The sequence below is a fragment of the Stenella coeruleoalba genome (genome assembly GCF_951394435.1).
Source record: "Stenella coeruleoalba genome assembly, chromosome: 1".
Taxonomy (NCBI): domain Eukaryota; kingdom Metazoa; phylum Chordata; class Mammalia; order Artiodactyla; family Delphinidae; genus Stenella; species Stenella coeruleoalba.
Window position 1 is genome coordinate 155,375,674 of NC_137169.1, and position 22,121 is coordinate 155,397,794.

Genomic DNA, 22,121 nt, shown 5'->3' on the forward strand with positions numbered 1-22,121 from the left:
GAACCTAACTAAAGAAACTTGAAAGTGGAGGAAGAGAGAAAGAATGAGACAACACCCTCATCTCGGTGACTCATCCACTTATTCGTTCACTTACCAAATCAAATATCCACTACGCGTAGAGAGTCCTGGGCTGAAAACCCGCACAGAACACGGAGACGTACCCCCATTCGCAGGGAGGTTAGGTACCAGAGAGGGAGACAAGATGTAGATTACCTTACGGCAGTTCTGCACATGTCCTGTTAAAGTGTTTGCAGCTCCAGGGGAGAGAAGGGATCCAGAAATCGCTTGGATTCTCAGTGAAGTCTTCCCAGAGAAGGAGGTGCAAAATAGGCGGACTGGAAGAAACAAAAAACTAACCTCGTGGGTAGATATGAAACGGAGCAGAGGTTCACAGATACTTAGACCCCGTTCTTTCTTGACACGTCTGGAAAGTGAAACTGAAGCCAAATTACGGAGGGCCTTGAGTGTCAGTCTTCGGAGCTTGGCCGTACGGGGTTGACAGCGGGTGCCACGGACGGCTCGGACGAGGGCAAGGGCATAACCCAAGAGCCCTGGGAGGTGTAGGAGAGGTCGCAGCGAGGGAGATAGAAAGGCATGCGATTCTCCGAAGCAGTCACCGTAAGCCAGGTGTAAACTCATAAACGGTAGACGCCGAGTAAGGGCGACACAGATGGCAGGGAGGAGTACGAGGGACACTAGAAAGGAAAACGCTCAGGGCTTCACCAGGGATCGGGTGCATTCCTTTCTCCCTCTAACAGAGGTTATCAGTAACCGGGCTAGTCGCTGGGAATCAAGAGTAAGCCAAAGAGGCGTGATCTCTTCTTCCTCACGGACCACCACGGGGTAAACTTACCTACCTGAAACTGGATGGGAAAGGCGATGATGGCCATAAGCGAGAGGTGCGTGGTGTCACGTGAGCTACGGTAGGGGGACGTGATGAGCTGAGTAGGTAAGGGGACGCTTTCTTGACCAAGTGACACCTGAGAAGAGATGAGAAGGGTGAGGCGGCATCGGTCAGCTGCAAACTAAACAGAGGGACACTGCCTGCAGAGGGGCAGCACGGGCCATGCGCCGTTGTAAGTATGCAGGCCTGAGAGGAGGCCACTGTGGGCAGGATGACTGAGAATGGAAGGAAGGAGCTGCAAGACGAGGCCGCAGAGATCACGCTCCACCCTGCCCAGGCGATGCCCTGCCCTGCGGACTAGCACACCCAGAGAGAGAGTACCGGTGCACAGCCAGCTGAGAAGCCTGCTCGAGGATGCAAGGCAAGGCTGCTTCTTTCACCAAGAAAGTCTTGCCTGGTAAACTAAACGGCGTATCGATGGAGCGGACACGTGATTTTACATTCTGAAGCAGGCGCCCCGCCTTACGGAACGGCGACGGTTCTCAGGGGGGCCGGGCAGGAGCCGCTCCGCGCGTCTGTCCCAGGGACCCACCCGCCTGCGGGACCTCCGGCCGCCTCGCAGGAAGCTACGACGCCCAGTCCCGTGGCTACCTGTGCAGCGAGGTGTACTCCGCGGACGCGTGCCACACACACTTCAAGTGGGAGGGCGGCCTGAGTGGCAAGGCGAGAGGCCGGCCTGCCGCGCGTACCAAGAAGGCGCTCTTCGGCCTGGGCCTAGGTGCTTGCGCCGCCCCCCTGGGCCTACCGGGCTCTGAGGGCCCTGCCCTGGACCCCCTGCCCCCCTGCCCTTGGTTCAGTCACAGCAGAGGTGGCCACACCCACACCCTCTGTGACCTCGGCGTTCCACCCTCCTGCAGCCCCGCCCGCACCCCCTCCGCCGGTTGCCCTGGGCTACGGAAGCTGCATCCTGGGGCCAGGGGGTTCCCAGGAGGCCAAGGGAAGACACGATGGCCTTAAGTGAGTCGCAGAGGCCTTACGTGGGCTTGTGTGGTTGGGTTCACCTCTTACGTTCCACCGAACTCTGCGAGAAGACAGGGACCTGCAGCCTCACAGTTGGGCTCCACGGTAAGGTGTGCGGGACAGACCTCAAACTGACCCACGGCATGGAGCGACACCCGCCATCGAGAGGTCTACAAGAGAGCCGCTGCAGCTAGCCCACAGGTCCCAGAAAACTAGATGCCTCTTTATGTAAGTGAGTTTTGGGGAGATTTGTTGCAAAGCATTATCGCAGCAAGAGCTGACTAATACAACGTTCTCCAAATCACTGCCATGTCCACGGCTGCCACCGTGCCTACGTGTAAGGCAACTGTGTCCTCGAACTTTGAGAACTCCTGAATTCTCGGTGCCTCTCCAACACAATGTACGTGGCTAAGGTGTCCCCAGATAACCTCACTAACGTACCACCGAGACTGCCCTAAGCTTTTATTGAACGTAATGCAACGTTCTTTCTATTCGTTCTCTGTTTCTACGTGGGTAAAATGCTTTCCGTCAGTCTAAACGGATGGAAAATCGGCACAAAACACTCTGTGGATAGTTGTTTTTCACAAAGGAAAATCACAAACGAAACAGGCATTTTGCCGGGTGCAGAGCACTAACGCCCCCTAGTGCCTCTCAATGCCAAGTGGACAGAGGCACTTCATTAAATATCGAATCCCAGCTCTCTCCGCTTGAGAGGGAGAGCAAGCCATTCTCAGGTGGAGGAGGGCTGTTTTCAGCAGCTATCTGCAACGTTCTGTGGACCTGGCCACTGTGTAGCTACAAGGAAACCTTTTGTCTGAGGAACCTAACTAAAGAAACTTGAAAGTGGAGGAAGAGAGAAAGAATGAGACAACACCCTCATCTCGGTGACTCATCCACTTATTCGTTCACTTACCAAATCAAATATCCACTACGCGTAGAGAGTCCTGGGCTGAAAACCCGCACAGAACACGGAGACGTACCCCCATTCGCAGGGAGGTTAGGTACCAGAGAGGGAGACAAGATGTAGATTACCTTACGGCAGTTCTGCACATGTCCTGTTAAAGTGTTTGCAGCTCCAGGGGAGAGAAGGGATCCAGAAATCGCTTGGATTCTCAGTGAAGTCTTCCCAGAGAAGGAGGTGCAAAATAGGCGGACTGGAAGAAACAAAAAATTAACCTCGTGGGTAGATATGAAACGGAGCAGAGGTTCACAGATACTTAGACCCCGTTCTTTCTTGACACGTCTGGAAAGTGAAACTGAAGCCAAATTACGGAGGGCCTTGAGTGTCAGTCTTCGGAGCTTGGCCGTACGGGGTTGACAGCGGGTGCCACGGACGGCTCGGACGAGGGCAAGGGCATAACCCAAGAGCCCTGGGAGGTGTAGGAGAGGTCGCAGCGAGGGAGATAGAAAGGCATGCGATTCTCCGAAGCAGTCACCGTAACCCAGGTGTAAACTCATAAACGGTAGACGCCGAGTAAGGGCGACACAGATGGCAGGGAGGAGTACGAGGGACACTAGAAAGGAAAACGCTCAGGGCTTCACCAGGGATCGGGTGCATTCCTTTCTCCCTCTAACAGAGGTTATCAGTAACCGGGCTAGTCGCTGGGAATCAAGAGTAAGCCAAAGAGGCGTGATCTCTTCTTCCTCACGGACCACCACGGGGTAAACTTACCTACCTGAAACTGGATGGGAAAGGCGATGACGGCCATAAGCGAGAGGTGCGTGGTGTCACGTGAGCTACGGTAGGGGGACGTGATGAGCTGAGTAGGTAAGGGGACGCTTTCTTGACCAAGTGACACCTGAGAAGAGATGAGAAGGGTGAGGCGGCATCGGTCAGCTGCAAACTAAACAGAGGGACACTGCCTGCAGAGGGGCAGCACGGGCCATGCGCCGTTGTAAGTATGCAGGCCTGAGAGGAGGCCACTGTGGGCAGGATGACTGAGAATGGAAGGAAGGAGCTGCAAGACGAGGCCGCAGAGATCACGCTCCACCCTGCCCAGGCGATGCCCTGCCCTGCGGACTAGCACACCCAGAGAGAGAGTACCGGTGCACAGCCAGCTGAGAAGCCTGCTCGAGGATGCAAGGCAAGGCTGCTTCTTTCACCAAGAAAGTCTTGCCTGGTAAACTAAACGGCGTATCGATGGAGCGGACACGTGATTTTACATTCTGAAGCAGGCGCCCCGCCTTACGGAACGGCGACGGTTCTCAGGGGGGCCGGGCAGGAGCCGCTCCGCGCGTCTGTCCCAGGGACCCACCCGCCTGCGGGACCTCCGGCCGCCTCGCAGGAAGCTACGACGCCCAGCCCCGTGGCTACCTGTACAGCGAGGTGTACTCCGCGGACGCGTGCCACACACACTTCAAGTGGGAGGGCGGCCTGAGTGGCAAGGCGAGAGGCCGGCCTGCCGCGCGTACCAAGAAGGCGCTCTTCGGCCTGGGCCTAGGTGCTTGCGCCGCCCCCCTGGGCCTACCGGGCTCTGAGGGCCCTGCCCTGGACCCCCTGCCCCCCTGCCCTTGGTTCAGTCACAGCAGAGGTGGCCACACCCACACCCTCTGTGACCTCGGCGTTCCACCCTCCTGCAGCCCCGCCCGCCCCCCCTCCGCCGGTTGCCCTGGGCTACGGAAGCTGCATCCTGGGGCCAGGGGGTTCCCAGGAGGCCAAGGGAAGACACGATGGCCTTAAGTGAGTCGCAGAGGCCTTACGTGGGCTTGTGTGGTTGGGTTCACCTCTTACGTTTCACCGAACTCTGCGAGAAGACAGGGACCTGCAGCCTCACAGTTGGGCTCCACGGTAAGGTGTGCGGGACAGACCTCAAACTGACCCACGGCATGGAGCGACACCCGCCATCGAGAGGTCTACAAGAGAGCCGCTGCAGCTAGCCCACAGGTCCCAGAAAACTAGATGCCTCTTTATGTAAGTGAGTTTTGGGGAGATTTGTTGCAAAGCATTATCGCAGCAAGAGCTGACTAATACAACGTTCTCCAAATCACTGCCATGTCCACGGCTGCCACCGTGCCTACGTGTAAGGCAACTGTGTCCTCGAACTTTGAGAACTCCTGAATTCTCGGTGCCTCTCCAACACAATGTACGTGGCTAAGGTGTCCCCAGATAACCTCACTAACGTACCACCGAGACCGCCCTAAGCTTTTATTGAACGTAATGCAACGCTCTTTCTATTCGTTCTCTGTTTCTACGTGGGTAAAATGCTTTCCGTCAGTCTAAAAGGATGGAAAATCGGCACAAAACACTCTGTGGATAGTTGTTTTTCACAAAGGAAAATCACAAACGAAACAGGCATTTCGCCGGGTGCAGAGCACTAACGCCCCCTAGTGCCTCTCAATGCCAAGTGGACAGAGGCACTTCATTAAATATCGAATCCCAGCTCTCTCCGCTTGAGAGGGAGAGCAAGCCATTCTCAGGTGGAGGAGGGCTGTTTTCAGCAGCTATCTGCAACGTTCTGTGGACCTGGCCACTGTGTAGCTACAAGGAAACCTTTTGTCTGAGGAACCTAACTAAAGAAACTTGAAAGTGGAGGAAGAGAGAAAGAATGAGACAACACCCTCATCTCGGTGACTCATCCACTTATTCGTTCACTTACCAAATCAAATATCCACTACGCGTAGAGAGTCCTGGGCTGAAAACCCGCACAGAACACGGAGACGTACCCCCATTCGCAGGGAGGTTAGGTACCAGAGAGGGAGACAAGATGTAGATTACCTTACGGCAGTTCCGCACATGTCCTGTTAAAGTGTTTGCAGCTCCAGGGGAGAGAAGGGATCCAGAAATCGTTTGGATTCTCAGTGAAGTCTTCCCAGAGAAGGAGGTGCAAAATAGGCGGACTGGAAGAAACAAAAAAATTAACCTCGTGGGTAGATATGAAACGGAGCAGAGGTTCACAGATACTTAGACCCCGTTCTTTCTTGACACGTCTGGAAAGTGAAACTGAAGCCAAATTACGGAGGGCCTTGAGTGTCAGTCTTCGGAGCTTGGCCGTACGGGGTTGACAGCGGGTGCCACGGACGGCTCGGACGAGGGCAAGGGCATAACCCAAGAGCCCTGGGAGGTGTAGGAGAGGTCGCAGCGAGGGAGATAGAAAGGCATGCGATTCTCCGAAGCAGTCACCGTAAGCCAGGTGTAAACTCATAAACGGTAGACGCCGAGCTTTGGGCTTACACTGATGGCCAGGCGAGCTAGCCGGTTACTGAGAACGCTCGGCTCAGGGCTTCACCAGGGATCGGGTGCATTCCTTTCTCCCTCTAACAGAGGTTATCAGTAACCGGGCTAGTCGCTGGGAATCAAGAGTAAGCCAAAGAGGCGTGATCTCTTCTTCCTCACGGACCACCACGGGGTAAACTTACCTACCTGAAACTGGATGGGAAAGGCGATGACGGCCATAAGCGAGAGGTGCGTGGTGTCACGTGAGCTACGGTAGGGGGACGTGATGAGCTGAGTAGGTAAGGGGACGCTTTCTTGACCAAGTGACACCTGAGAAGAGATGAGAAGGGTGAGGCGGCATCGGTCAGCTGCAAACTAAACAGAGGGACACTGCCTGCAGAGGGGCAGCACGGGCCATGCGCCGTTGTAAGTATGCAGGCCTGAGAGGAGGCCACTGTGGGCAGGATGACTGAGAATGGAAGGAAGGAGCTGCAAGACGAGGCCGCAGAGATCACGCTCCACCCTGCCCAGGCGATGCCCTGCCCTGCGGACTAGCACACCCAGAGAGAGAGTACCGGTGCACAGCCAGCTGAGAAGCCTGCTCGAGGATGCAAGGCAAGGCTGCTTCTTTCACCAAGAAAGTCTTGCCTGGTAAACTAAACGGCGTATCGATGGAGCGGACACGTGATTTTACATTCTGAAGCAGGCGCCCCGCCTTACGGAACGGCGACGGTTCTCAGGGGGGCCGGGCAGGAGCCGCTCCGCGCGTCTGTCCCAGGGACCCACCCGCCTGCGGGACCTCCGGCCGCCTCGCAGGAAGCTCCGACGCCCAGCCCCGTGGCTACCTGTGCAGCGAGGTGTACTCCGCGGACGCGTGCCACACACACTTCAAGTGGGAGGGCGGCCTGAGTGGCAAGGCGAGAGGCCGGCCTGCCGCGCGTACCAAGAAGGCGCTCTTCGGCCTGGGCCTAGGTGCTTGCGCCGCCCCCCTGGGCCTACCGGGCTCTGAGGGCCCTGCCCTGGACCCCCTGCCCCCCTGCCCTTGGTTCAGTCACAGCAGAGGTGGCCACACCCACACCCTCTGTGACCTCGGCGTTCCACCCTCCTGCAGCCCCGCCCGCCCCCCCTCCGCCGGTTGCCCTGGGCTACGGAAGCTGCATCCTGGGGCCAGGGGGTTCCCAGGAGGCCAAGGGAAGACACGATGGCCTTAAGTGAGTCGCAGAGGCCTTACGTGGGCTTGTGTGGTTGGGTTCACCTCTTACGTTTCACCGAACTCTGCGAGAAGACAGGGACCTGCAGCCTCACAGTTGGGCTCCACGGTAAGGTGTGCGGGACAGACCTCAAACTGACCCACGGCATGGAGCGACACCCGCCATCGAGAGGTCTACAAGAGAGCCGCTGCAGCTAGCCCACAGGTCCCAGAAAACTAGATGCCTCTTTATGTAAGTGAGTTTTGGGGAGATTTGTTGCAAAGCATTATCGCAGCAAGAGCTGACTAATACAACGTTCTCCAAATCACTGCCATGTCCACGGCTGCCACCGTGCCTACGTGTAAGGCAACTGTGTCCTCGAACTTTGAGAACTCCTGAATTCTCGGTGCCTCTCCAACACAATGTACGTGGCTAAGGTGTCCCCAGATAACCTCACTAACGTACCACCGAGACCGCCCTAAGCTTTTATTGAACGTAATGCAACGCTCTTTCTATTCGTTCTCTGTTTCTACGTGGGTAAAATGCTTTCCGTCAGTCTAAAAGGATGGAAAATCGGCACAAAACACTCTGTGGATAGTTGTTTTTCACAAAGGAAAATCACAAACGAAACAGGCATTTCGCCGGGTGCAGAGCACTAACGCCCCCTAGTGCCTCTCAATGCCAAGTGGACAGAGGCACTTCATTAAATATCGAATCCCAGCTCTCTCCGCTTGAGAGGGAGAGCAAGCCATTCTCAGGTGGAGGAGGGCTGTTTTCAGCAGCTATCTGCAACGTTCTGTGGACCTGGCCACTGTGTAGCTACAAGGAAACCTTTTGTCTGAGGAACCTAACTAAAGAAACTTGAAAGTGGAGGAAGAGAGAAAGAATGAGACAACACCCTCATCTCGGTGACTCATCCACTTATTCGTTCACTTACCAAATCAAATATCCACTACGCGTAGAGAGTCCTGGGCTGAAAACCCGCACAGAACACGGAGACGTACCCCCATTCGCAGGGAGGTTAGGTACCAGAGAGGGAGACAAGATGTAGATTACCTTACGGCAGTTCCGCACATGTCCTGTTAAAGTGTTTGCAGCTCCAGGGGAGAGAAGGGATCCAGAAATCGCTTGGATTCTCAGTGAAGTCTTCCCAGAGAAGGAGGTGCAAAATAGGCGGACTGGAAGAAACAAAAAAATTAACCTCGTGGGTAGATATGAAACGGAGCAGAGGTGCACAGATACTTAGACCCCGTTCTTTCTTGACACGTCTGGAAAGTGAAACTGAAGCCAAATTACGGAGGGCCTTGAGTGTCAGTCTTCGGAGCTTGGCCGTACGGGGTTGACAGCGGGTGCCACGGACGGCTCGGACGAGGGCAAGGGCATAACCCAAGAGCCCTGGGAGGTGTAGGAGAGGTCGCAGCGAGGGAGATAGAAAGGCATGCGATTCTCCGAAGCAGTCACCGTAACCCAGGTGTAAACTCATAAACGGTAGACGCCGAGTAAGGGCGACACAGATGGCAGGGAGGAGTACGAGGGACACTAGAAAGGAAAACGCTCAGGGCTTCACCAGGGATCGGGTGCATTCCTTTCTCCCTCTAACAGAGGTTATCAGTAACCGGGCTAGTCGCTGGGAATCAAGAGTAAGCCAAAGAGGCGTGATCTCTTCTTCCTCACGGACCACCACGGGGTAAACTTACCTACCTGAAACTGGATGGGAAAGGCGATGACGGCCATAAGCGAGAGGTGCGTGGTGTCACGTGAGCTACGGTAGGGGGACGTGATGAGCTGAGTAGGTAAGGGGACGCTTTCTTGACCAAGTGACACCTGAGAAGAGATGAGAAGGGTGAGGCGGCATCGGTCAGCTGCAAACTAAACAGAGGGACACTGCCTGCAGAGGGGCAGCACGGGCCATGCGCCGTTGTAAGTATGCAGGCCTGAGAGGAGGCCACTGTGGGCAGGATGACTGAGAATGGAAGGAAGGAGCTGCAAGACGAGGCCGCAGAGATCACGCTCCACCCTGCCCAGGCGATGCCCTGCCCTGCGGACTAGCACACCCAGAGAGAGAGTACCGGTGCACAGCCAGCTGAGAAGCCTGCTCGAGGATGCAAGGCAAGGCTGCTTCTTTCACCAAGAAAGTCTTGCCTGGTAAACTAAACGGCGTATCGATGGAGCGGACACGTGATTTTACATTCTGAAGCAGGCGCCCCGCCTTACGGAACGGCGACGGTTCTCAGGGGGGCCGGGCAGGAGCCGCTCCGCGCGTCTGTCCCAGGGACCCACCCGCCTGCGGGACCTCCGGCCGCCTCGCAGGAAGCTCCGACGCCCAGCCCCGTGGCTACCTGTGCAGCGAGGTGTACTCCGCGGACGCGTGCCACACACACTTCAAGTGGGAGGGCGGCCTGAGTGGCAAGGCGAGAGGCCGGCCTGCCGCGCGTACCAAGAAGGCGCTCTTCGGCCTGGGCCTAGGTGCTTGCGCCGCCCCCCTGGGCCTACCGGGCTCTGAGGGCCCTGCCCTGGACCCCCTGCCCCCCTGCCCTTGGTTCAGTCACAGCAGAGGTGGCCACACCCACACCCTCTGTGACCTCGGCGTTCCACCCTCCTGCAGCCCCGCCCGCCCCCCCTCCGCCGGTTGCCCTGGGCTACGGAAGCTGCATCCTGGGGCCAGGGGGTTCCCAGGAGGCCAAGGGAAGACACGATGGCCTTAAGTGAGTCGCAGAGGCCTTACGTGGGCTTGTGTGGTTGGGTTCACCTCTTACGTTTCACCGAACTCTGCGAGAAGACAGGGACCTGCAGCCTCACAGTTGGGCTCCACGGTAAGGTGTGCGGGACAGACCTCAAACTGACCCACGGCATGGAGCGACACCCGCCATCGAGAGGTCTACAAGAGAGCCGCTGCAGCTAGCCCACAGGTCCCAGAAAACTAGATGCCTCTTTATGTAAGTGAGTTTTGGGGAGATTTGTTGCAAAGCATTATCGCAGCAAGAGCTGACTAATACAACGTTCTCCAAATCACTGCCATGTCCACGGCTGCCACCGTGCCTACGTGTAAGGCAACTGTGTCCTCGAACTTTGAGAACTCCTGAATTCTCGGTGCCTCTCCAACACAATGTACGTGGCTAAGGTGTCCCCAGATAACCTCACTAACGTACCACCGAGACCGCCCTAAGCTTTTATTGAACGTAATGCAACGCTCTTTCTATTCGTTCTCTGTTTCTACGTGGGTAAAATGCTTTCCGTCCGTCTAAAAGGATGGAAAATCGGCACAAAACACTCTGTGGATAGTTGTTTTTCACAAAGGAAAATCACAAACGAAACAGGCATTTCGCCGGGTGCAGAGCACTAACGCCCCCTAGTGCCTCTCAATGCCAAGTGGACAGAGGCACTTCATTAAATATCGAATCCCAGCTCTCTCCGCTTGAGAGGGAGAGCAAGCCATTCTCAGGTGGAGGAGGGCTGTTTTCAGCAGCTATCTGCAACGTTCTGTGGACCTGGCCACTGTGTAGCTACAAGGAAACCTTTTGTCTGAGGAACCTAACTAAAGAAACTTGAAAGTGGAGGAAGAGAGAAAGAATGAGACAACACCCTCATCTCGGTGACTCATCCACTTATTCGTTCACTTACCAAATCAAATATCCACTACGCGTAGAGAGTCCTGGGCTGAAAACCCGCACAGAACACGGAGACGTACCCCCATTCGCAGGGAGGTTAGGTACCAGAGAGGGAGACAAGATGTAGATTACCTTACGGCAGTTCCGCACATGTCCTGTTAAAGTGTTTGCAGCTCCAGGGGAGAGAAGGGATCCAGAAATCGCTTGGATTCTCAGTGAAGTCTTCCCAGAGAAGGAGGTGCAAAATAGGCGGACTGGAAGAAACAAAAAAATTAACCTCGTGGGTAGATATGAAACGGAGCAGAGGTTCACAGATACTTAGACCCCGTTCTTTCTTGACACGTCTGGAAAGTGAAACTGAAGCCAAATTACGGAGGGCCTTGAGTGTCAGTCTTCGGAGCTTGGCCGTACGGGGTTGACAGCGGGTGCCACGGACGGCTCGGACGAGGGCAAGGGCATAACCCAAGAGCCCTGGGAGGTGTAGGAGAGGTCGCAGCGAGGGAGATAGAAAGGCATGCGATTCTCCGAAGCAGTCACCGTAACCCAGGTGTAAACTCATAAACGGTAGACGCCGAGTAAGGGCGACACAGATGGCAGGGAGGAGTACGAGGGACACTAGAAAGGAAAACGCTCAGGGCTTCACCAGGGATCGGGTGCATTCCTTTCTCCCTCTAACAGAGGTTATCAGTAACCGGGCTAGTCGCTGGGAATCAAGAGTAAGCCAAAGAGGCGTGATCTCTTCTTCCTCACGGACCACCACGGGGTAAACTTACCTACCTGAAACTGGATGGGAAAGGCGATGACGGCCATAAGCGAGAGGTGCGTGGTGTCACGTGAGCTACGGTAGGGGGACGTGATGAGCTGAGTAGGTAAGGGGACGCTTTCTTGACCAAGTGACACCTGAGAAGAGATGAGAAGGGTGAGGCGGCATCGGTCAGCTGCAAACTAAACAGAGGGACACTGCCTGCAGAGGGGCAGCACGGGCCATGCGCCGTTGTAAGTATGCAGGCCTGAGAGGAGGCCACTGTGGGCAGGATGACTGAGAATGGAAGGAAGGAGCTGCAAGACGAGGCCGCAGAGATCACGCTCCACCCTGCCCAGGCGATGCCCTGCCCTGCGGACTAGCACACCCAGAGAGAGAGTACCGGTGCACAGCCAGCTGAGAAGCCTGCTCGAGGATGCAAGGCAAGGCTGCTTCTTTCACCAAGAAAGTCTTGCCTGGTAAACTAAACGGCGTATCGATGGAGCGGACACGTGATTTTACATTCTGAAGCAGGCGCCCCGCCTTACGGAACGGCGACGGTTCTCAGGGGGGCCGGGCAGGAGCCGCTCCGCGCGTCTGTCCCAGGGACCCACCCGCCTGCGGGACCTCCGGCCGCCTCGCAGGAAGCTACGACGCCCAGCCCCGTGGCTACCTGTGCAGTGAGGTGTACTCCGCGGACGCGTGCCACACACACTTCAAGTGGGAGGGCGGCCTGAGTGGCAAGGCGAGAGGCCGGCCTGCCGCGCGTACCAAGAAGGCGCTCTTCGGCCTGGGCCTAGGTGCTTGCGCCGCCCCCCTGGGCCTACCGGGCTCTGAGGGCCCTGCCCTGGACCCCCTGCCCCCCTGCCCTTGGTTCAGTCACAGCAGAGGTGGCCACACCCACACCCTCTGTGACCTCAGCGTTCCACCCTCCTGCAGCCCCGCCCGCCCCCCCTCCGCCGGTTGCCCTGGGCTACGGAAGCTGCATCCTGGGGCCAGGGGGTTCCCAGGAGGCCAAGGGAAGACACGATGGCCTTAAGTGAGTCGCAGAGGCCTTACGTGGGCTTGTGTGGTTGGGTTCACCTCTTACGTTTCACCGAACTCTGCGAGAAGACAGGGACCTGCAGCCTCACAGTTGGGCTCCATGGTAAGGTGTGCGGGACAGACCTCAAACTGACCCACGGCATGGAGCGACACCCGCCATCGAGAGGTCTACAAGAGAGCCGCTGCAGCTAGCCCACAGGTCCCAGAAAACTAGATGCCTCTTTATGTAAGTGAGTTTTGGGGAGATTTGTTGCAAAGCATTATCGCAGCAAGAGCTGACTAATACAACGTTCTCCAAATCACTGCCATGTCCACGGCTGCCACCGTGCCTACGTGTAAGGCAACTGTGTCCTCGAACTTTGAGAACTCCTGAATTCTCGGTGCCTCTCCAACACAATGTACGTGGCTAAGGTGTCCCCAGATAACCTCACTAACGTACCACCGAGACCGCCCTAAGCTTTTATTGAACGTAATGCAACGCTCTTTCTATTCGTTCTCTGTTTCTACGTGGGTAAAATGCTTTCCGTCAGTCTAAAAGGATGGAAAATCGGCACAAAACACTCTGTGGATAGTTGTTTTTCACAAAGGAAAATCACAAACGAAACAGGCATTTCGCCGGGTGCAGAGCACTAACGCCCCCTAGTGCCTCTCAATGCCAAGTGGACAGAGGCACTTCATTAAATATCGAATCCCAGCTCTCTCCGCTTGAGAGGGAGAGCAAGCCATTCTCAGGTGGAGGAGGGCTGTTTTCAGCAGCTATCTGCAACGTTCTGTGGACCTGGCCACTGTGTAGCTACAAGGAAACCTTTTGTCTGAGGAACCTAACTAAAGAAACTTGAAAGTGGAGGAAGAGAGAAAGAATGAGACAACACCCTCATCTCGGTGACTCATCCACTTATTCGTTCACTTACCAAATCAAATATCCACTACGCGTAGAGAGTCCTGGGCTGAAAACCCGCACAGAACACGGAGACGTACCCCCATTCGCAGGGAGGTTAGGTACCAGAGAGGGAGACAAGATGTAGATTACCTTACGGCAGTTCCGCACATGTCCTGTTAAAGTGTTTGCAGCTCCAGGGGAGAGAAGGGATCCAGAAATCGCTTGGATTCTCAGTGAAGTCTTCCCAGAGAAGGAGGTGCAAAATAGGCGGACTGGAAGAAACAAAAAAATTAACCTCGTGGGTAGATATGAAACGGAGCAGAGGTTCACAGATACTTAGACCCCGTTCTTTCTTGACACGTCTGGAAAGTGAAACTGAAGCCAAATTACGGAGGGCCTTGAGTGTCAGTCTTCGGAGCTTGGCCGTACGGGGTTGACAGCGGGTGCCACGGACGGCTCGGACGAGGGCAAGGGCATAACCCAAGAGCCCTGGGAGGTGTAGGAGAGGTCGCAGCGAGGGAGATAGAAAGGCATGCGATTCTCCGAAGCAGTCACCGTAACCCAGGTGTAAACTCATAAACGGTAGACGCCGAGTAAGGGCGACACAGATGGCAGGGAGGAGTACGAGGGACACTAGAAAGGAAAACGCTCAGGGCTTCACCAGGGATCGGGTGCATTCCTTTCTCCCTCTAACAGAGGTTATCAGTAACCGGGCTAGTCGCTGGGAATCAAGAGTAAGCCAAAGAGGCGTGATCTCTTCTTCCTCACGGACCACCACGGGGTAAACTTACCTACCTGAAACTGGATGGGAAAGGCGATGACGGCCATAAGCGAGAGGTGCGTGGTGTCACGTGAGCTACGGTAGGGGGACGTGATGAGCTGAGTAGGTAAGGGGACGCTTTCTTGACCAAGTGACACCTGAGAAGAGATGAGAAGGGTGAGGCGGCATCGGTCAGCTGCAAACTAAACAGAGGGACACTGCCTGCAGAGGGGCAGCACGGGCCATGCGCCGTTGTAAGTATGCAGGCCTGAGAGGAGGCCACTGTGGGCAGGATGACTGAGAATGGAAGGAAGGAGCTGCAAGACGAGGCCGCAGAGATCACGCTCCACCCTGCCCAGGCGATGCCCTGCCCTGCGGACTAGCACACCCAGAGAGAGAGTACCGGTGCACAGCCAGCTGAGAAGCCTGCTCGAGGATGCAAGGCAAGGCTGCTTCTTTCACCAAGAAAGTCTTGCCTGGTAAACTAAACGGCGTATCGATGGAGCGGACACGTGATTTTACATTCTGAAGCAGGCGCCCCGCCTTACGGAACGGCGACGGTTCTCAGGGGGGCCGGGCAGGAGCCGCTCCGCGCGTCTGTCCCAGGGACCCACCCGCCTGCGGGACCTCCGGCCGCCTCGCAGGAAGCTACGACGCCCAGCCCCGTGGCTACCTGTGCAGCGAGGTGTACTCCGCGGACGCGTGCCACACACACTTCAAGTGGGAGGGCGGCCTGAGTGGCAAGGCGAGAGGCCGGCCTGCCGCGCGTACCAAGAAGGCGCTCTTCGGCCTGGGCCTAGGTGCTTGCGCCGCCCCCCTGGGCCTACCGGGCTCTGAGGGCCCTGCCCTGGACCCCCTGCCCCCCTGCCCTTGGTTCAGTCACAGCAGAGGTGGCCACACCCACACCCTCTGTGACCTCGGCGTTCCACCCTCCTGCAGCCCCGCCCGCCCCCCCTCCGCCGGTTGCCCTGGGCTACGGAAGCTGCATCCTGGGGCCAGGGGGTTCCCAGGAGGCCAAGGGAAGACACGATGGCCTTAAGTGAGTCGCAGAGGCCTTACGTGGGCTTGTGTGGTTGGGTTCACCTCTTACGTTTCACCGAACTCTGCGAGAAGACAGGGACCTGCAGCCTCACAGTTGGGCTCCACGGTAAGGTGTGCGGGACAGACCTCAAACTGACCCACGGCATGGAGCGACACCCGCCATCGAGAGGTCTACAAGAGAGCCGCTGCAGCTAGCCCACAGGTCCCAGAAAACTAGATGCCTCTTTATGTAAGTGAGTTTTGGGGAGATTTGTTGCAAAGCATTATCGCAGCAAGAGCTGACTAATACAACGTTCTCCAAATCACTGCCATGTCCACGGCTGCCACCGTGCCTACGTGTAAGGCAACTGTGTCCTCGAACTTTGAGAACTCCTGAATTCTCGGTGCCTCTCCAACACAATGTACGTGGCTAAGGTGTCCCCAGATAACCTCACTAACGTACCACCGAGACCGCCCTAAGCTTTTATTGAACGTAATGCAACGCTCTTTCTATTCGTTCTCTGTTTCTACGTGGGTAAAATGCTTTCCGTCAGTCTAAAAGGATGGAAAATCGGCACAAAACACTCTGTGGATAGTTGTTTTTCACAAAGGAAAATCACAAACGAAACAGGCATTTCGCCGGGTGCAGAGCACTAACGCCCCCTAGTGCCTCTCAATGCCAAGTGGACAGAGGCACTTCATTAAATATCGAATCCCAGCTCTCTCCGCTTGAGAGGGAGAGCAAGCCATTCTCAGGTGGAGGAGGGCTGTTTTCAGCAGCTATCTGCAACGTTCTGTGGACCTGGCCACTGTGTAGCTACAAGGAAACCTTTTGTCTGAGGAACCTAACTAAAGAAACTTGAAAGTGGAGGAAGAGAGAAAGAATGAGACAACACCCTCATCTCGGTGACTCATCCACTTATTCGTTCACTTACCAAATCAAATATCCACTACGCGTAGAGAGTCCTGGGCTGAAAACCCGCACAGAACACGGAGACGTACCCCCATTCGCAGGGAGGTTAGGTACCAGAGAGGGAGACAAGATGTAGATTACCTTACGGCAGTTCCGCACATGTCCTGTTAAAGTGTTTGCAGCTCCAGGGGAGAGAAGGGATCCAGAAATCGCTTGGATTCTCAGTGAAGTCTTCCCAGAGAAGGAGGTGCAAAATAGGCGGACTGGAAGAAACAAAAAAATTAACCTCGTGGGTAGATATGAAACGGAGCAGAGGTTCACAGATACTTAGACCCCGTTCTTTCTTGACACGTCTGGAAAGTGAAACTGAAGCCAAATTACGGAGGGCCTTGAGTGTCAGTCTTCGGAGCTTGGCCGTACGGGGTTGACAGCGGGTGCCACGGACGGCTCGGACGAGGGCAAGGGCATAACCCAAGAGCCCTGGGAGGTGTAGGAGAGGTCGCAGCGAGGGAGATAGAAAGGCATGCGATTCTCCGAAGCAGTCACCGTAACCCAGGTGTAAACTCATAAACGGTAGACGCCGAGTAAGGGCGACACAGATGGCAGGGAGGAGTACGAGGGACACTAGAAAGGAAAACGCTCAGGGCTTCACCAGGGATCGGGTGCATTCCTTTCTCCCTCTAACAGAGGTTATCAGTAACCGGGCTAGTCGCTGGGAATCAAGAGTAAGCCAAAGAGGCGTGATCTCTTCTTCCTCACGGACCACCACGGGGTAAACTTACCTACCTGAAACTGGATGGGAAAGGCGATGACGGCCATAAGCGAGAGGTGCGTGGTGTCACGTGAGCTACGGTAGGGGGACGTGATGAGCTGAGTAGGTAAGGGGACGCTTTCTTGACCAAGTGACACCTGAGAAGAGATGAGAAGGGTGAGGCGGCATCGGTCAGCTGCAAACTAAACAGAGGGACACTGCCTGCAGAGGGGCAGCACGGGCCATGCGCCGTTGTAAGTATGCAGGCCTGAGAGGAGGCCACTGTGGGCAGGATGACTGAGAATGGAAGGAAGGAGCTGCAAGACGAGGCCGCAGAGATCACGCTCCACCCTGCCCAGGCGATGCCCTGCCCTGCGGACTAGCACACCCAGAGAGAGAGTACCGGTGCACAGCCAGCTGAGAAGCCTGCTCGAGGATGCAAGGCAAGGCTGCTTCTTTCACCAAGAAAGTCTTGCCTGGTAAACTAAACGGCGTATCGATGGAGCGGACACGTGATTTTACATTCTGAAGCAGGCGCCCCGCCTTACGGAACGGCGACGGTTCTCAGGGGGGCCGGGCAGGAGCCGCTCCGCACGTCTGTCCCAGGGACCCACCCGCCTGCGGGACCTCCGGCCGCCTCGCAGGAAGCTACGACGCCCAGCCCCGTGGCTACCTGTGCAGCGAGGTGTACTCCGCGGACGCGTGCCACACACACTTCAAGTGGGAGGGCGGCCTGAGTGGCAAGGCGAGAGGCCGGCCTGCCGCGCGTACCAAGAAGGCGCTCTTCGGCCTGGGCCTAGGTGCTTGCGCCGCCCCCCTGGGCCTACCGGGCTCTGAGGGCCCTGCCCTGGACCCCCTGCACCCCTGCCCTTGGTTCAGTCACAGCAGAGGTGGCCACACCCACACCCTCTGTGACCTCGGTGTTCCACCCTCCTGCAGCCCCGCCCGCCCCCCCTCCGCCGGTTGCCCTGGGCTACGGAAGCTGCATCCTGGGGCCAGGGGGTTCCCAGGAGGCCAAGGGAAGACACGATGGCCTTAAGTGAGTCGCAGAGGCCTTACGTGGGCTTGTGTGGTTGGGTTCACCTCTTACGTTTCACCGAACTCTGCGAGAAGACAGGGACCTGCAGCCTCACAGTTGGGCTCCACGGTAAGGTGTGCGGGACAGACCTCAAACTGACCCACGGCATGGAGCGACACCCGCCATCGAGAGGTCTACAAGAGAGCCGCTGCAGCTAGCCCACAGGTCCCAGAAAACTAGATGCCTCTTTATGTAAGTGAGTTTTGGGGAGATTTGTTGCAAAGCATTATCGCAGCAAGAGCTGACTAATACAACGTTCTCCAAATCACTGCCATGTCCACGGCTGCCACCGTGCCTACGTGTAAGGCAACTGTGTCCTCGAACTTTGAGAACTCCTGAATTCTCGGTGCCTCTCCAACACAATGTACGTGGCTAAGGTGTCCCCAGATAACCTCACTAACGTACCACCGAGACTGCCCTAAGCTTTTATTGAACGTAATGCAACGCTCTTTCTATTCGTTCTCTGTTTCTACGTGGGTAAAATGCTTTCCGTCAGTCTAAACGGATGGAAAATCGGCACAAAACACTCTGTGGATAGTTGTTTTTCACAAAGGAAAATCACAAACGAAACAGGCATTTCGCCGGGTGCAGAGCACTAACGCCCCCTAGTGCCTCTCAATGCCAAGTGGACAGAGGCACTTCATTAAATATCGAATCCCAGCTCTCTCCGCTTGAGAGGGAGAGCAAGCCATTCTCAGGTGGAGGAGGGCTGTTTTCAGCAGCTATCTGCAACGTTCTGTGGACCTGGCCACTGTGTAGCTACAAGGAAACCTTTTGTCTGAGGAACCTGACTAAAGAAACTTGAAAGTGGAGGAAGAGAGAAAGAATGAGACAACACCCTCATCTCGGTGACTCATCCACTTATTCGTTCACTTACCAAATCAAATATCCACTACGCGTAGAGAGTCCTGGGCTGAAAACCCGCACAGAACACGGAGACGTACCCCCATTCGCAGGGAGGTTAGGTACCAGAGAGGGAGACAAGATGTAGATTACCTTACGGCAGTTCCGCACATGTCCTGTTAAAGTGTTTGCAGCTCCAGGGGAGAGAAGGGATCCAGAAATCGCTTGGATTCTCAGTGAAGTCTTCCCAGAGAAGGAGGTGCAAAATAGGCGGACTGGAAGAAACAAAAAAATTAACCTCGTGGGTAGATATGAAACGGAGCAGAGGTTCACAGATACTTAGACCCCGTTCTTTCTTGACACGTCTGGAAAGTGAAACTGAAGCCAAATTACGGAGGGCCTTGAGTGTCAGTCTTCGGAGCTTGGCCGTACGGGGTTGACAGCGGGTGCCACGGACGGCTCGGACGAGGGCAAGGGCATAACCCAAGAGCCCTGGGAGGTGTAGGAGAGGTCGCAGCGAGGGAGATAGAAAGGCATGCGATTCTCCGAAGCAGTCACCGTAACCCAGGTGTAAACTCATAAACGGTAGACGCCGAGTAAGGGCGACACAGATGGCAGGGAGGAGTACGAGGGACACTAGAAAGGAAAACGCTCAGGGCTTCACCAGGGATCGGGTGCATTCCTTTCTCCCTCTAACAGAGGTTATCAGTAACCGGGCTAGTCGCTGGGAATCAAGAGTAAGCCAAAGAGGCGTGATCTCTTCTTCCTCACGGACCACCACGGGGTAAACTTACCTACCTGAAACTGGATGGGAAAGGCGATGACGGCCATAAGCGAGAGGTGCGTGGTGTCACGTGAGCTACGGTAGGGGGACGTGATGAGCTGAGTAGGTAAGGGGACGCTTTCTTGACCAAGTGACACCTGAGAAGAGATGAGAAGGGTGAGGCGGCATCGGTCAGCTGCAAACTAAACAGAGGGACACTGCCTGCAGAGGGGCAGCACGGGCCATGCGCCGTTGTAAGTATGCAGGCCTGAGAGGAGGCCACTGTGGGCAGGATGACTGAGAATGGAAGGAAGGAGCTGCAAGACGAGGCCGCAGAGATCACGCTCCACCCTGCCCAGGCGATGCCCTGCCCTGCGGACTAGCACACCCAGAGAGAGAGTACCGGTGCACAGCCAGCTGAGAAGCCTGCTCGAGGATGCAAGGCAAGGCTGCTTCTTTCACCAAGAAAGTCTTGCCTGGTAAACTAAACGGCGTATCGATGGAGCGGACACGTGATTTTACATTCTGAAGCAGGCGCCCCGCCTTACGGAACGGCGACGGTTCTCAGGGGGGCCGGGCAGGAGCCGCTCCGCGCGTCTGTCCCAGGGACCCACCCGCCTGCGGGACCTCCGGCCGCCTCGCAGGAAGCTACGACGCCCAGCCCCGTGGCTACCTGTGCAGCGAGGTGTACTCCGCGGACGCGTGCCACACACACTTCAAGTGGGAGGGCGGCCTGAGTGGCAAGGCGAGAGGCCGGCCTGCCGCGCGTACCAAGAAGGCGCTCTTCGGCCTGGGCCTAGGTGCTTGCGCCGCCCCCCTGGGCCTACCGGGCTCTGAGGGCCCTGCCCTGGACCCCCTGCCCCCCTGCCCTTGGTTCAGTCACAGCAGAGGTGGCCACACCCACACCCTCTGTGACCTCGGCGTTCCACCCTCCTGCAGCCCCGCCCGCCCCCCCTCCGCCGGTTGCCCTGGGCTACGGAAGCTGCATCCTGGGGCCAGGGGGTTCCCAGGAGGCCAAGGGAAGACACGATGGCCTTAAGTGAGTCGCAGAGGCCTTACGTGGGCTTGTGTGGTTGGGTTCACCTCTTACGTTTCACCGAACTCTGCGAGAAGACAGGGACCTGCAGCCTCACAGTTGGGCTCCACGGTAAGGTGTGCGGGACAGACCTCAAACTGACCCACGGCATGGAGCGACACCCGCCATCGAGAGGTCTACAAGAGAGCCGCTGCAGCTAGCCCACAGGTCCCAGAAAACTAGATGCCTCTTTATGTAAGTGAGTTTTGGGGAGATTTGTTGCAAAGCATTATCGCAGCAAGAGCTGACTAATACAACGTTCTCCAAATCACTGCCATGTCCACGGCTGCCACCGTGCCTACGTGTAAGGCAACTGTGTCCTCGAACTTTGAGAACTCCTGAATTCTCGGTGCCTCTCCAACACAATGTACGTGGCTAAGGTGTCCCCAGATAACCTCACTAACGTACCACCGAGACCGCCCTAAGCTTTTATTGAACGTAATGCAACGCTCTTTCTATTCGTTCTCTGTTTCTACGTGGGTAAAATGCTTTCCGTCAGTCTAAAAGGATGGAAAATCGGCACAAAACACTCTGTGGATAGTTGTTTTTCACAAAGGAAAATCACAAACGAAACAGGCATTTCGCCGGGTGCAGAGCACTAACGCCCCCTAGTGCCTCTCAATGCCAAGTGGACAGAGGCACTTCATTAAATATCGAATCCCAGCTCTCTCCGCTTGAGAGGGAGAGCAAGCCATTCTCAGGTGGAGGAGGGCTGTTTTCAGCAGCTATCTGCAACGTTCTGTGGACCTGGCCACTGTGTAGCTACAAGGAAACCTTTTGTCTGAGGAACCTAACTAAAGAAACTTGAAAGTGGAGGAAGAGAGAAAGAATGAGACAACACCCTCATCTCGGTGACTCATCCACTTATTCGTTCACTTACCAAATCAAATATCCACTACGCGTAGAGAGTCCTGGGCTGAAAACCCGCACAGAACACGGAGACGTACCCCCATTCGCAGGGAGGTTAGGTACCAGAGAGGGAGACAAGATGTAGATTACCTTACGGCAGTTCCGCACATGTCCTGTTAAAGTGTTTGCAGCTCCAGGGGAGAGAAGGGATCCAGAAATCGCTTGGATTCTCAGTGAAGTCTTCCCAGAGAAGGAGGTGCAAAATAGGCGGACTGGAAGAAACAAAAAAATTAACCTCGTGGGTAGATATGAAACGGAGCAGAGGTTCACAGATACTTAGACCCCGTTCTTTCTTGACACGTCTGGAAAGTGAAACTGAAGCCAAATTACGGAGGGCCTTGAGTGTCAGTCTTCGGAGCTTGGCCGTACGGGGTTGACAGCGGGTGCCACGGACGGCTCGGACGAGGGCAAGGGCATAACCCAAGAGCCCTGGGAGGTGTAGGAGAGGTCGCAGCGAGGGAGATAGAAAGGCATGCGATTCTCCGAAGCAGTCACCGTAACCCAGGTGTAAACTCATAAACGGTAGAC